Genomic DNA, 14,016 nt, shown 5'->3' on the forward strand with positions numbered 1-14,016 from the left:
GTGTATCAATATGAATTATATCATAATATATTAAATTGCTTAAATTGTGTATGTATGGTAGGATGAGTTAATTATTATACGAACTTACTAAGTTTTATAGCTTACTTTGTTTACTTTTCTATGTTTTATAGTGAATATCAAAGTTAGCTCAGATTTGGGAATCGTCGGAGACCTTATCACATTATCAAGCAATCACTTTGGTACTTTTGAACCTATATTTTTTGGTATATGGCATGTATAGGAGCTTTGGTCATTTTGGTATATAGTTTGGTAATGAATTTAGCCATTTGGATTGGCTAGTTAATGTTTAGTGTTTGGTTTTGTATATAGCCATGAGAGTTGGCTTATTTTGGTTGATTTGGTTGTGTATATATATGCAAATGGCCTTTTTCTTGTGTTGATAATTACTATGCAAATGCTTGTGGTGAATGGTTGATATTTGGGAATTGGTAGGCTTATGAGTTTAGGCAAAATGATGCATTATTGGAAGTGTCCACATTGATTATTTGTGAAAGTGAGGTTTGGCATGGAGTTCAATGGAATATTGTGGTATTTGTGTGCCTTGTATATGTCAATATACCCTATAGGTTTGACACGACTTAGCTGTAACGCCCTAAAAATCCCGAAACCCAAAAATCCTGGAATCCCGAATTTTCTTTGTTTTCGATTTTGAAAAGAATTGTGTTTTATATTCCTAGCCAAGTGATAATTATAGTAGGTCTTAATTAAGGTTTGAGTTTGAACCTAGGAGTAAATGAAATTATAGTTTAATTATTAAAAGAATCAGGGTTGGCAAGTAGTTGGGCTTTTAAATAAAGATAGGGGAAAATAGCATCAAAAAGCCTTGTGGAAGAGTGGCTAAGTGACGCCAGTTAGAGTAAAAGGAGGTGGCGTTAATAGCTAGCAAGGAGGTATAAGGTTCGAATCCTAGCTTAGTGTTTTTAGAAGTTTAATTTTGGTCTTCTAGAGGGATGGAAGTGGCGTGAAGATGGACTCCAAGGGGAGTGATCAGAAGAGAAATTTTAGGAAAAGATCAAGGGGTTATCAGGGAGAAAAACGAGGAGATAAGAAGTGAGGAGCAAGTGGAGCCGAAATGGGAACTTGGGCTTGAGGATTTCGGGTATAAGGGTAATAAATAGGTGTCGAATGGAAGGGTATGAGGCTAATGTTGAAATCTTTTTCTCACCTTGTTGCCAGAAACCCTCTTCCCTAAAAGCTAAAAACCCTTTTGTTTTCTTCTTTTTCTTTCTGTCGATTTTTATAAAAGCCGAAAACCCTCGTTCTCCTTTTTATTTTCCTTGTGCCTATTTCTTTGTTTCACTTTTGGGTTTAGCCTATTCTTCTTCCCCTCTCCCTTGGTGCCAAATAAGCAATTGTTGCCATTCAAATCTTTAGAGCCGAATACTCTTTGACCGAATCTAGTGTAAGTGTTACTCTTCCAATCAGTTTTCTTTGCTAAGTATCGAATATTGTCCCTCACTCTTTCTAATCAACTATGGTAAGGAATTAGTATCGGATCTCGGATCTTAGCTCATTGCCGAATTGCTCCTTAGGTGTTGCGGTATTGGTAAGTATTCCTCTCCCATTAGCTAAAGTGGTCGAATGTTCATAGTTAAGGTAAGAGGACTTGTGTTGGATACGAGTCATCTATTATTTTTGTTTTAATGAGTAAGATTAATGCAGATCTAGGGAGTACGTGATCAAGGAAAGATATTAATGATTGGTGTTCAAGGTAAGGTTAAGGTGAGGTTTCGGTCTTTGGGTAGTATATGGATTAAACATACGATTAATGGAAGGGTGATATCATTGTAGGTTGGTGACTAAGGGAATCGTGGCACACTTGCTTAACTAGGTGTGTACATACACTGTACACACACTATGAATTGGCAAAAGCCGAAATGCCGAAATGCCGAAAAGCCAAAATGTCTAAAAGTTGAAATGCCGAAAAGCTGAAAGTTTGGCTACGGTAGTCTTTCGAGTGAGAAAACACTCATAAGAGGGAGACCAATAGGTTTCCTAAGACCCACGGGCGATTCTGTGGACTTGGGTTGTGATTTGGCCATACGGGCCAGAATGGGCTAAATGGGCCCGATGGGCTGTTGGGCCCATAATAGGAAAAAACTGAATATTGATGTTATGTGATAGGAATTTGTATGTGAGCATGAATATGAATGTGGCTGGGCCTAACGGGCCATATAAATGTGATTTGGGCCTAATGGGCCATATACAAGTGATTTGGGCCTAATGGGTCATATGAATATGACTGGGCTTAATGGGCCAAATACAGGTATGTGAATTTGTTTGGGCAATGTAAGGGGTTTTGGGCCTAGTATATGATAACTAAATAAGACTTAATTAATATATTGCGACCGTGGACAAGTCATAGGGTTAAGGTGTGGCAACGGGTATACGCATGTCTAGGATGGGATTTAGGGAGAGCTTGATACTTAAGTGGTCTTAATGACTTACCTCCTCTTCTCTAGAATATTACCTGGTGCATAGTATTCGTTCATCTTAGCTTACGGGATTTTTTAACGGGCCGAGGTAAGTGAAAACCATATTAAAGGGAAAAATTACCGAAATACCCCTAAAGGCAGAAATGACCAAAATACCCCTAGATGTTGAATGTAAGATTTATGGATGTGACATGCGTACATATGATGTTCTGCTTAGGTTGCATATGGGCTGGGAATTATGGAATGGAAGAAGTATATGAGTATCGCATGGTTGCCTGACAATCGTGGATCCACCGACGGCTTTTAAAGCCTAATATGTAAATGAAGGTAGTTTTGCAACTGGGCTACCATTGGTGTGTGGGCTGGGTGGGTCAATATTTATATCCCCACATGGTGTGACGGGGGACGGATCTGGTGTGTAGTGGATGGATAATTTGATGGGATTGCATTGCATGTTTGATGATTTCTCTTTGAATGCTTGGTTTTCATCAAGGGTTGTACACACTGAGTTTGCGAAAACTCACCTCCTCTTTTATTTTATTTTCAGGTGATGCTGAGTAGAAGGTTCGATGTTTGGAGGGACTCTGGGTGACCGGCTAGCAAGATAATTCGGACTTGGGTTTTTTTAAGCATTTAAGTTTTTATTTCTTTATAAGTGTGTTCAGATCAGATTGTAATAAGGTTTTCACTATGTTATTATTACTTGAATTATTATTATTTTCATAGTAATTATAAGCAGTGGAACATGGTTTCTTAAACAATAGTATGTCTTTTCTACGTTTCCGCAACTAAATTTTTAAGTGACATGTTTTCATCAAATCTTATGTTTCAAACAAGTGATTGAAAGGAGTTTATTTTTAAGATTTTCTTCTATTTTAAGAAGGGTTTTCAATGATAACACAGTTTTCGCTAAAACACTTCAATGTGACAAGCCGAGTTCGGCCATAACATCTGGGCTGGGTTTGGGGTGTTACACTAGCACACGGCCTGGCACACGAGCGTGTGAGGCCATTTCAAAGGGCACACGGGCGTGTGGTTGGTCGTGTGATCCAAGTCAGAGAGTTACACAGGGTCGAACACGGGTTGGGACACTGCCATGTGATCCCATTTCAAATGTCCACATGGCCTGTGACACAGGCGTGTCTTTGGCCGTGTGAGACATAGGGCCAGGACACAGGTGCGTGTGTCCCCTGTATTTTGTAAAATTTTCTAAGTTTTTTAGAAATTTTTAAGTTATCAGTTTAGTCTCGAACCACTTGTAAAGCATGTTTTGGGCATTGTAGGCTCTTATTAAGGACAATGTGAATGATTTTGAATGATGTTTATTTGGAATTTGAAAATGTATGGTTATTTGTGTAACAAGTCCGGTAATGCTCTGCAACCCTATTTCGGCATTGAATACGGGTGAGGGGTGTTACAATAACATTCTATTAAAGGCATATGACAACTTAACTTTATTTTACACAATGCCCTTAAAGTTTTAGATTTTATCCAATTTAGTCCCTAAAATCGAAACTATAATAGTTTTCACATTTAAGCCTCTTTTTTCATTTAAATTTCAATTTTTCCCTTGTAAAGGCATCTAAATTCAATAATTACAAAATTATCATTTCAATTGTGAAATATTTACATTTTAATCACTAAACTCAAAATTAACAAAATTCACTTTACAAATTAATCCTATTTCATTTCTAAGCTTCAAAGTCTACCATTTAACATTCAAAAAGCTTAAAAATCATGAATGGGAACTTTTAAAACCTTTAACATTTTAACAAAATAATTCCTAGGTTAGCTAGATCAAGCTACAACGATATCGAAAACGAACTTAGGAGGACTTACATGCAAGAGGGATGAAAGTTTCAATTGAAAACAATGGCTTATTCTTTTTTTTTTTTGAGTATTCGGTGAAGACAAAACAAATTGGGAAACAAGACGATTATGTTTATGTTTTAACTATTATCATTATTTTAGCATAAAAGTAACATATAAAATATAACAAAATGTGCATCCACTGCCCCACTATAATAGAATATGGCTTTATGGCCATATTACACCTTAACCATTTACTAAATTAAACAATTTAGCTATTAAAATTAATAGTGATTAATTTTTAGGATTTTTATGATTTAGTCCTTGTACTCTAATTAATCATCTAACCATTAAAATTTTTGGACCAAAATTCAATTAACCTATAACAACCTCGTAAATATTTAATAAAATTATTTACAAGCTCGATTTATAGAAATGAGGTCTCGATACCTCAATTTCCATAACCGCTGACTTTTGAACCGATACACTGGTATCTTGACTAACTTTCTACGTAACTAAAATTATTAAACTAAAATTCAATATAATACTGTAATAAGCTCACAAATATTAATAAATGATATTTACTGATTTGATCATCGAAAAATGGAGTTCCTCAACTACTGTTTTTGATACTACCAAAAATCTGGTTTTTACAACTCTCCCCCTTAGAAAATTTTGTTCTAAAAAATTCTTACCTAAAATAGGTTTGGGTACCATGAACTCAGGGATTCTTAGGTTTTCCACATAACTTGATCTATACCACAAGGATTGTTACCTAAGATCTTTATCGATTCTTATAACTATGATAAGTCGGCCTGCAATTCCGTTTCATACAGTCATATAAATCATAGTCTGAGCTTTCCTTTCATTTTAGATCGATATATGATTTCTAACGGTCTGAGGCAGCTTTTAAATAGTTTCAAGTAATGCAAACTTTATCTTCTTTTTCTCTGATCAAATCAATCGCAACTAGTTTTCTTTCACTCAATTCTGACCAATGTAACAAAGTTATGCAATTACAACTTTCAACTAATTAATCTGTTATAGCCAAAATGAAATGTGTGGATTTGGTAAGTCTATAAGCAATAACCTAGATTGACTGTTTCTTTAACAGTGATAGTAATAAACTTGATATGAAGTCTACAGTGATTTGATCCCATTTTTACTCTAGAATTATCATAGGTTGTAACAAACCTGATAAAAATTGATGCTTGGCTTTTGCTTGCTAACGTAACAAACTTATTGTCACATATTCTGAAACCTTTCTTTTTATACTATACTACCAATACAACTGTTTTATAAAATTGTACACTCTAATACTAGCCTGATGAAACAAATAGGTACTATTGTGAGCTTCACGTATGTTATCTCATTTTAGTTCTGAATCTTTTGGCATACTTAAATAGTTACGAAAATATATATTTCGGTTACCATCAATACCGAATCTGGAAGTACAAGTTTTCATTTAGCTAGAAAAATTCAAATTGTCTTTCTAAACATCCTAAATTCTCTAGAGATATACTGGTTTAGTTCTCAAGTTTGCTAAGAACAGATTCGTCATAATTCTGAGTCAAATGGGTATTCCCAATAAGTTATGTCAACCATTTCCTAACCTGATAAAACTAGCAATTTTCTATAATAGTTTTATTAATGGTAATGCGATTATTGCGAAGCCTCGGTTAATGATAAGTGATAAAAGTAAGATATTTTAATCCCATTTTTTATACATTTTTGGATGATTATTTATGCATTGGTGAATTTTATACTCCTAATCCTTTTAATTCATGTTTCTATACTTAGGAGAGCATTTGGGAGCCAAAGGAGCGAAAAATAAGCGAAAATTGAATAAATAGAGTAGATTTTGGGAGCCACATAGGCTGGACACAAGGCTGTGTGAGCTACACAGGTTGGACACATGGCCATGTGCCAAATTGTTTCGATTTCATGATTCACATCCCAAACACGCAGAAAAATGCAACTTTTAGGCTTTTTGAGCATTTTTAAGCCTATAAATTCCAAATAGAAGAAGAGAATAGGAAACCATTAGAGAGGATTGAAGAAAACAACTTGAAGAACACCATTAAAGCGAACTTTGAAGCAAATTTCCATCAATATTAAGACCTCCTTTTAATTTCTTTGAACTTTTTATGAGTTTCTTTATTTCTTGTGGTTATACTAACTTTGAGATGTTTTTATTTACAATTATGAGCTAATTCTCTAGATACCTAAGGAAGATGAGCCCTATGACGAATTCTATTATTTGATTTATTTTTTATGCGATAAATATTTGATTCTTGTTCTCAGTTATGTGCGCTTATCTCTTGTTTTAATATTTTGTAAATATTAATACATGTTTAATATGCTTAAATTAGAGGAGGAGAAGTCTCTATTTAGAGTAGATCTAGCATAATTGAATGGAGTTGTATGCAATCCTAAAAATAGGATGACATAAATCTTCCGGATTAGAGTCAAATATAATAGGGGAATCCATAGATCAAGTTAATTTGATAATAGGGGTTTTAATTAGAAAGAAGTTTCAATTAATCAACCTATAGTTAGTTGCTCTTACTCTCGAAAGAGATATTAGCAGAATTTAGGGATTTCTATCAAGATACCATGTGAATTAATTGTTTAATTCATATTCATAATAATAAATGAAGTCTAGGTGGATTTTTTCCTAGGTATTATTTAGCTTCTTGGTTTTTATTCAATTATTTTCCTGATTTATTCTCTGTTGAGTTCTCTAGTTAATTAGTTTAGTAGATTTTAGCTTAAAATAATCACTCCAATTCGTAGGTTAAATAATACGAAAACAGTAATTACTAGTACTTTTAGTCCTTGCAAATACGATATCTTTACTCACCATAGCTCTACTATTTATCAATAGGTGCACTTGCCTTTGTCGTATTTTTAGTTAGTTCCATGAGACATCAAGTTTTTTGGCACCGTTGCTGAGGACTGAAATATTAGGAAAACTTTATTTCTATTAATTTAGCCATTTTTATTTTATTTTTATAATTTTGTTTTAGTTTAATTTTTACATTTTAATTTTTCTTTTGTTGCTTCTAACAAGTTCTTTTAGTTTATGACTAGAAGAAACCCATCGAGACTATTGCTTTTTTATAGTGAGATTGAAAGTACTACTTGCAAAAATCATAAAGAGGCTAAGAAGTAAGGCAAAGTCAACATAATATAGTAGACGAAGAAGAGGATAACAACATTACTGAGGAGATGGGTGATAGCCGAAATATTCAGCTACCTCTTGTAGATCATGGTTCACGTACTATGTATGACCATGCCAAGTCCACTTTGATTGGGGCTGAATTAAGTATTGTGAGACCTATCCTCACTGTGAACAATTTGGAGCTGAAGTCAAACACAATTTAGATGGTGCAACAGTATGTTCAGTTCGATTGTTTGCAAGATAAAGATCCAAATACTCACTTGGCTAACTTTTTGGAGATTTGCGACACTTTTAAGATTAATGGCGCCACTGATGATTCCATTCACTTACGGTTATTCCTATTCTCGTTAAGGAACAAGGAATAACAGTAGTTAAATTCCTTATCTCGAGGTTTTATCACTACTTGGGTGTAAATGACTAAAATGTTTTTGTTAAAATATTTTCCACAGCTAAAATAGCGAAGTTGAGGAATGACATTTGTTCTTTTGTTTAGTTTGATGTTGTGACTCTCTATGATACATGGGAGAGATTCAATGATTTGTTGAGAAGGTGTCCCCATCATGGGTTACCATGATGGTTGCAAGTTCAAATCTTCTACAATGGTTTGAATCGTTCAATTAGACAGTTAATTGAGGCAGCAGCTGGTGGAACATTGAATAATAAAACACCTGAGGTAGCTTATGAGTTTATTTAAGAGATAGCACTGAATAATTATCAGTGGCAAGTGACGAGAATAAAATCGATGAAAGCAACCGGTGTTTTAAATATTGATGTGGTTACTATGTTGTCAATCTAGGTGGAAGCACTGAATAAGAAAATTAATGGTTTAGATTTTTCTACTTAGATGAATCCAGTGATACAATGTGATGCAAGTAGAGGTGGAGTGAATAATTTAGAATGTTGACCCATCGATTCTAGCACGGAGAATGAACACGTCAACTATATGGGTAATAATTCTAAACCTCAAAATAACCTTTATAATAATAACTAACTATAATGCAGGTTGGAGGAACCATCCTAATTTTTCTTGGGGTGGTCAAGGAAATCAAATAACAGAACCTCCTCCAGGCTTTCAGCACCTTACCGGCAAGACAAGAAATTGAACCTTGAGGAGATGTTGGCAAAAATTTATATCGGTGTCGAAAACTCATTTTCAAAACACTGAGGCAGCACTGAAAAATCAGCAAGCATAAATTCAAGGACTGGAAAATCAAATAGGATAGCTTGCTAAATTAGTTTCGAAAAGACAGCAGGGTAGGTTACCTAGTAACACTGAACGCAACCCACAAGAGCATGTTAAGGCAGTTACATTGAGGAATGGGAAGGAGTTATCTGAACCCAAAAAGAAGCTGAAGCCAGAAACTGATAGGAAAGATAACAGGTGGTAGAAACCAAAAAAATTCAAACACTGGTACTTAAAGAATACAAAACACCGATACCATACCTAGCAAAGTTGAAGAAAGACTGCATGGATGAACAATTTGGTAAATGTCTTGAACGTTTCAAACAATTACATATTAACCTGCCTTTTGTTGAACCTATTTCATAGATGCTAACATATGTAAAATTTTTAAAGGAACTATTAACAAATATAAAGAATTTTGAAGAGCTATCCACTGTAGAACTCAACAAGGAGTGTTCAACAATTCTCCAAATTAAATTACCAACTAAGCATTAACTGTTAAGGCAATTACATTGAGGAATGGGAAGAAGTTGTGTGAACCTGAAAAAAAGTTGAAACCAGAAACTAATAAGAAAGATGATGGGGTGCTAGAAACCAAAAAAATCAAACATCGGTGCTTAAAGAATACAAACCACCGATACCATACCAAGCAAATTTGAAGAAAGACCGCATGGATGAACAATTTGGCAAATTTCTTAAACGTTTTAAAAAATACATATTAACTTACCTTTTGTTGAAGCTATTTCGTAGATGCCAGCATATGCAAAATTTTTAAATGAGTTATTAACAAATAAAAGGGAGTTTGAAGAGCTATCAACTGTGGAGCTCAACGAGGAGTGTTCAGCCATTCTCCAAAATAAACTACCAAGCATTAGCTATACAGGAAATTTTACTATTGACTCTTTTATTGGTAGTTTAAACATTGAGAAAACATTAGTTGATTTAGGTGCTAGCATTAATTTGATTCCTTATAAAATGTTCAAGAAACTTCATCTTGGTGAATCAAAACCCACTAGGATGAGTATTCAGTTAGTTGATAGATCTGTTAAATATCCTGGGGGTATTATTGAAGATGTCATTGTGAAGGTAGATAAATTCATATTCTTTGTTGATTTTGTTGTACTTGATATTGATGAGGACGTTAAGGTACCTTTAATTTTTGGGCGCCTCTTTTTAACCACCGCTAGAGCTATTATTAATGTGAGTAATGGTAAACTTGTGCTTAAGGTAGGTGATGAGGAGATAATTTTTCAAATTTATGATGCCATGTGACTCTCTAGAGAATAAGATGATTCCTGTTATTTTATTGATTCTATTGATTATACTATTCAGGATTCATTTTAGGAAATTGTTCATAAGGACACATTGGAACTGTGTCTTGTTTAATGAGACAAAGTAGATGGCGATAATGCTGTGATAAGTGAGACAAAAAATGATTTAGATACTAATGAGTCTTCACTGAGACGAAAAAATTATGAGGACATTAAGGTAAATAAGGAATTGAAATTGAAACCCTTTATTGAAGAACCTCCCAAATTGGAACTGAAGTAATTACCGAATCATTTAGAGTATGCATTTCTTGGAAACAATTCTACATTACCAGTGATTATTGCTTCAGATTTAAAGCAAAATGAGAAAGATGAGTTATTGCAAGTGATGAAGGTACACAAAAGAGCTATAGCCTAGAAGATTTCTGACATTAGAGGGATCAGTCCTTCTTTTTGCACCCATAAAATTTTAATGGAAGATGAGTACAAGCCTTGTGTGCAAAATCAATGGAGGTTAAATCCCAACATGAAGGAAGTTGTCAAGGCTAAGGTAATTAACCTTCTAGATTCTAGAGTTATTTATCCTATTTCTGATAGTACTTGGGTGACTCCTGTGCATGTTGTTCCTAAGAAAGGAGGCATGACTGTTGTGGCCAATGAGAAGAACAAGTTGATTCCAACAAGAGCAGTCATGGGATAGAGAGTTTGTATTGACTATATGAAGTTGAATGACACTACAAGGAAATACCATTTTCCTCAACCATTTGTAGATCAAATGTTGGAGAGATTATCTGGTCACATGTATTATTACTTCTTAGATGGACTTTCTAGCTACTTCCACATCCCAATAGCTCCTAAGGATCAAGAAAAAAAGAAATTTACATGTCCATATGGTACATTTGCTTATAGAAGAATGCCTTTTGGATTATGTAATGCTTTTGCTACTTTTCAGCGTTGCATGTTAGCCATCTTTGATGAACTTGTAGAAGACATTATAGAGGTATTTATGGACAAATTCTTGGTATTCAGTAATTCTTTCCATCTTTGGCTTAAAATTTTAAAACGAGCTTTAATGAGATATGAGGAAACAAACCTAGTGCCTAATTGGAAAAAATGTCACTTCATGGTTTAAGAAGGGATTGTGTTGGGCCATAAAATTTCTAGTAAAGGGTCGAGGTTGATAGAGCAAAAATTGAAACCATCAAAAAATTACCTCTCCTAATTCAGTTAAGGCTATTCAAAGTTTTTTAAGATATGCTACGTTCTATCTAAGGTTTGCCAAAGATTTTTCTAAAATAGATAAGCCTTTAACTAGTTTGCTAGAAAAAGATGTGTTATTTAATTTCAGTCAGGCATGTTTAAAGGCGTTTAATATTCTCAAAGAAAAATTGGAACTTATCCTTTGAACTAATGTGTAATGTGAGTGATTTTGCAGTAAGTGCAGTTCTTGGACAGCGAAGAGGCAAGCATTTTCAACCCATCTATTATGCTAGCAAGACTCTGACAAATGCACAGGAGAATTACACCACTACGAAAAATGAATTGCTAGCTATGGTTTTTATATTTGATAAATTTAGACTCTATTTAATATTATCTAAAGTTATTGTATACACTGACCATTCCACTCTTCGCTACCTTTTAACTAAATTGGATGCAAAACCTCGACTTATGATGTAACACCCCTTACCCGTTACCGTCGCCGGAATAGGATACAAGGTATTACCAGAACATAACATATACCAAGATAGAAATATATCATCCCATTTGATAATGCATCGTATAACATATATCTTGAACAATATTAGCCAACTTTTATGGCTTGTACAAAGTAATGGTCGAAATCTTGTAACTAATATTTTAAACCTAGACAAATATGACACATAACAAAATAATTTTTGCCTACTATACATGCCATAATTCAAAACATTTAGTTCAAATACCCCAAAGTATGATAGTGCGGGTAGATCTTCACGATCCTTGACTCTGAGCAAGTGGAGAACACTATAAGACAAAGAGAGAAAGCAAGTAAGCTTATAGCTTAGTAAGTAGTATGTAAATACTAATTTAAGAATCTAACATGTTTACTCAACAATTCAAGTATGTCTACTTTAACTTCACTACTTATTCCACTTCGATTAAGCTGTCTCTGCTGTGTCATATTCACTAAATAAATCATAACTCGAGTTACAAAACTCGAAATTCATATCCGTAAAATTTCCCTGAATCTAGACTCATAAAGCTTCTTGCTAAATTTTTTTTTATAATTTTTGGTTCAGCAGATTAGTACAGTTTATTAGTTAAAGTTTCCCCTGTTACACAGCTCGACTGGCCTGACCTCTGTCCACTACGAATTGAATTTCTCTCAGTACATAACTCAAACAACCCTGAAGTCTGTTGTATTTAAAACTAGTCTCAATAAGGAATTTAGGCATGTAAACTATATTTCTTAGTTTTCTTTGTACAATTTTTAATGATTTTTCAAAGTGGAAACAGGGGATCACGTATTCATCCTGAGCAAGTCAGTTACAATTGTAAATATCTCAAAATATAGAATTCCTTTGCTTGCCCTGCTTCTTTTATATGAAAGTAGACTCATTAAGCTTTAATTTGACATCTCATTCAACCTCTAATTATATTCCTCCTATTTTTGGTGATTTTTCAAAATCACGTCACTGCTGCCATCTAAAACAGCTTTAATACTAATTTCACTCTTTCACACATTCTTTATGCTAACCTCATTTTATCGTATATATGTATATGCCACAATTCATTTTCACCACATTTCATTCACTATAAGTGTAGGTCCAAACCACAATGTCACCACAAAACCATCCCGTTGAACAATTCGGATCAATCCTCGATATTTAACGGTTTGACACACCCCACCATCATACTTCATTTAGTTCGGCTCTCTTGTACACATGGGGAACACTTAGTACCACTCATGCGACCTAGCCGATTTGTCTCGTAGCTCTCTTGTCTACATGGTGTCCTTCACTTGGAATCACGCATGCGACCTAGCTACATTTATCTTTCACGTAGCTCTCTTGTCTACATGGTGTCCTTCACTTGGAATCACGCATGCGACCTAGCTACATTTATCTTTCACGTAGCTCTCTTGTCTACATGGGATACATCTCGTATCACGCATGTGACCTAGCTACTACAGGGTGTCTCGTAGCTTTCTTGTACACATGATGTGCACTCAGCATCATACATGTGACCTAGCTACGCCCTCTATTTCATTCGATCTCTCCGAATGTTCAACCGGGATCTCTCTCTCTGTATTTATTTCCATTCTTCCCATAGTCAATTTATATTTTAACATCAGCTAGTATATTTATATAATAGGCTGAAATATAAGAATGTACATGAAATTATTGTAATATTTACATACAACTTACCTTGGTGCAAAATATGGAAATTTTGCAATTTAGTCCAAAACTTTTTCTTTCCCCCGTTCGAGGTCAGTTCTGCGCCTTTCTTGATCTATAATAACACATTTAGCTCATTTAATACTCATACTATTTATTTCAATCCAAAAATCACATTGTAGAAAAATTACATTTTTGCCCCCTAACTTTTACAAAATTACAATTTTGCCCCTAGGCTCGGGAATCTAATTTCAGCCCTTATTCTTATGTTTTATGATATGCTGAACATTTTCTCTTCTACAACAACATCAAATTCCCACTCTATCATATAGTTATGAACATTAGGTATTTTTACCGATTATCTTGCTTTTACTCGTTTTCACTTAAAACCGAGTAGCACAAATTATTTAACACAATTTAAAACCTCATATTCTATCATAAAACATCAAAATACACAAATTTCACCTATGGGTATTTTTCCAAATATGAACCCTAGGTTAAATTATTACTAGCATAAGCTTAATCGAGCTTCCGGATTCCAAAAGCGTAAAGAACATTAAAAGCGGGCTTAGAATCACTTACTATGGAGCTTGAAAGTTGAAGAATCCTAGCTATGGAGAGAGTGAAGTTTGGCAGCAACTAAATGGGGAAGATGACTATTTTGTGTTATTTTTCCCATTTTATTTCATTTAATATCAAAATGACTAAAATACCCTTACTACTAAACTTTCCAAAATTCCTT

At 34.3% G+C, this 14,016-nt stretch overlaps 1 non-coding gene across 1 annotated transcript; it reads right to left on the reverse strand.

Annotated features, from left to right (window-relative positions):
• Positions 1–7,909: 7,909 nt before the first annotated feature.
• LOC128282316 (small nucleolar RNA R71) lies at positions 7,910–8,016 on the reverse strand. The gene has a single exon (XR_008272555.1). It is a non-coding gene; the product is annotated as a small nucleolar RNA R71 (small nucleolar RNA).
• Positions 8,017–14,016: the final 6,000 nt, after the last annotated feature.

The sequence above is a fragment of the Gossypium arboreum genome, chromosome 1 (assembly GCF_025698485.1).
Source record: "Gossypium arboreum isolate Shixiya-1 chromosome 1, ASM2569848v2, whole genome shotgun sequence".
In the NCBI taxonomy this organism is placed as follows: domain Eukaryota; kingdom Viridiplantae; phylum Streptophyta; class Magnoliopsida; order Malvales; family Malvaceae; genus Gossypium; species Gossypium arboreum.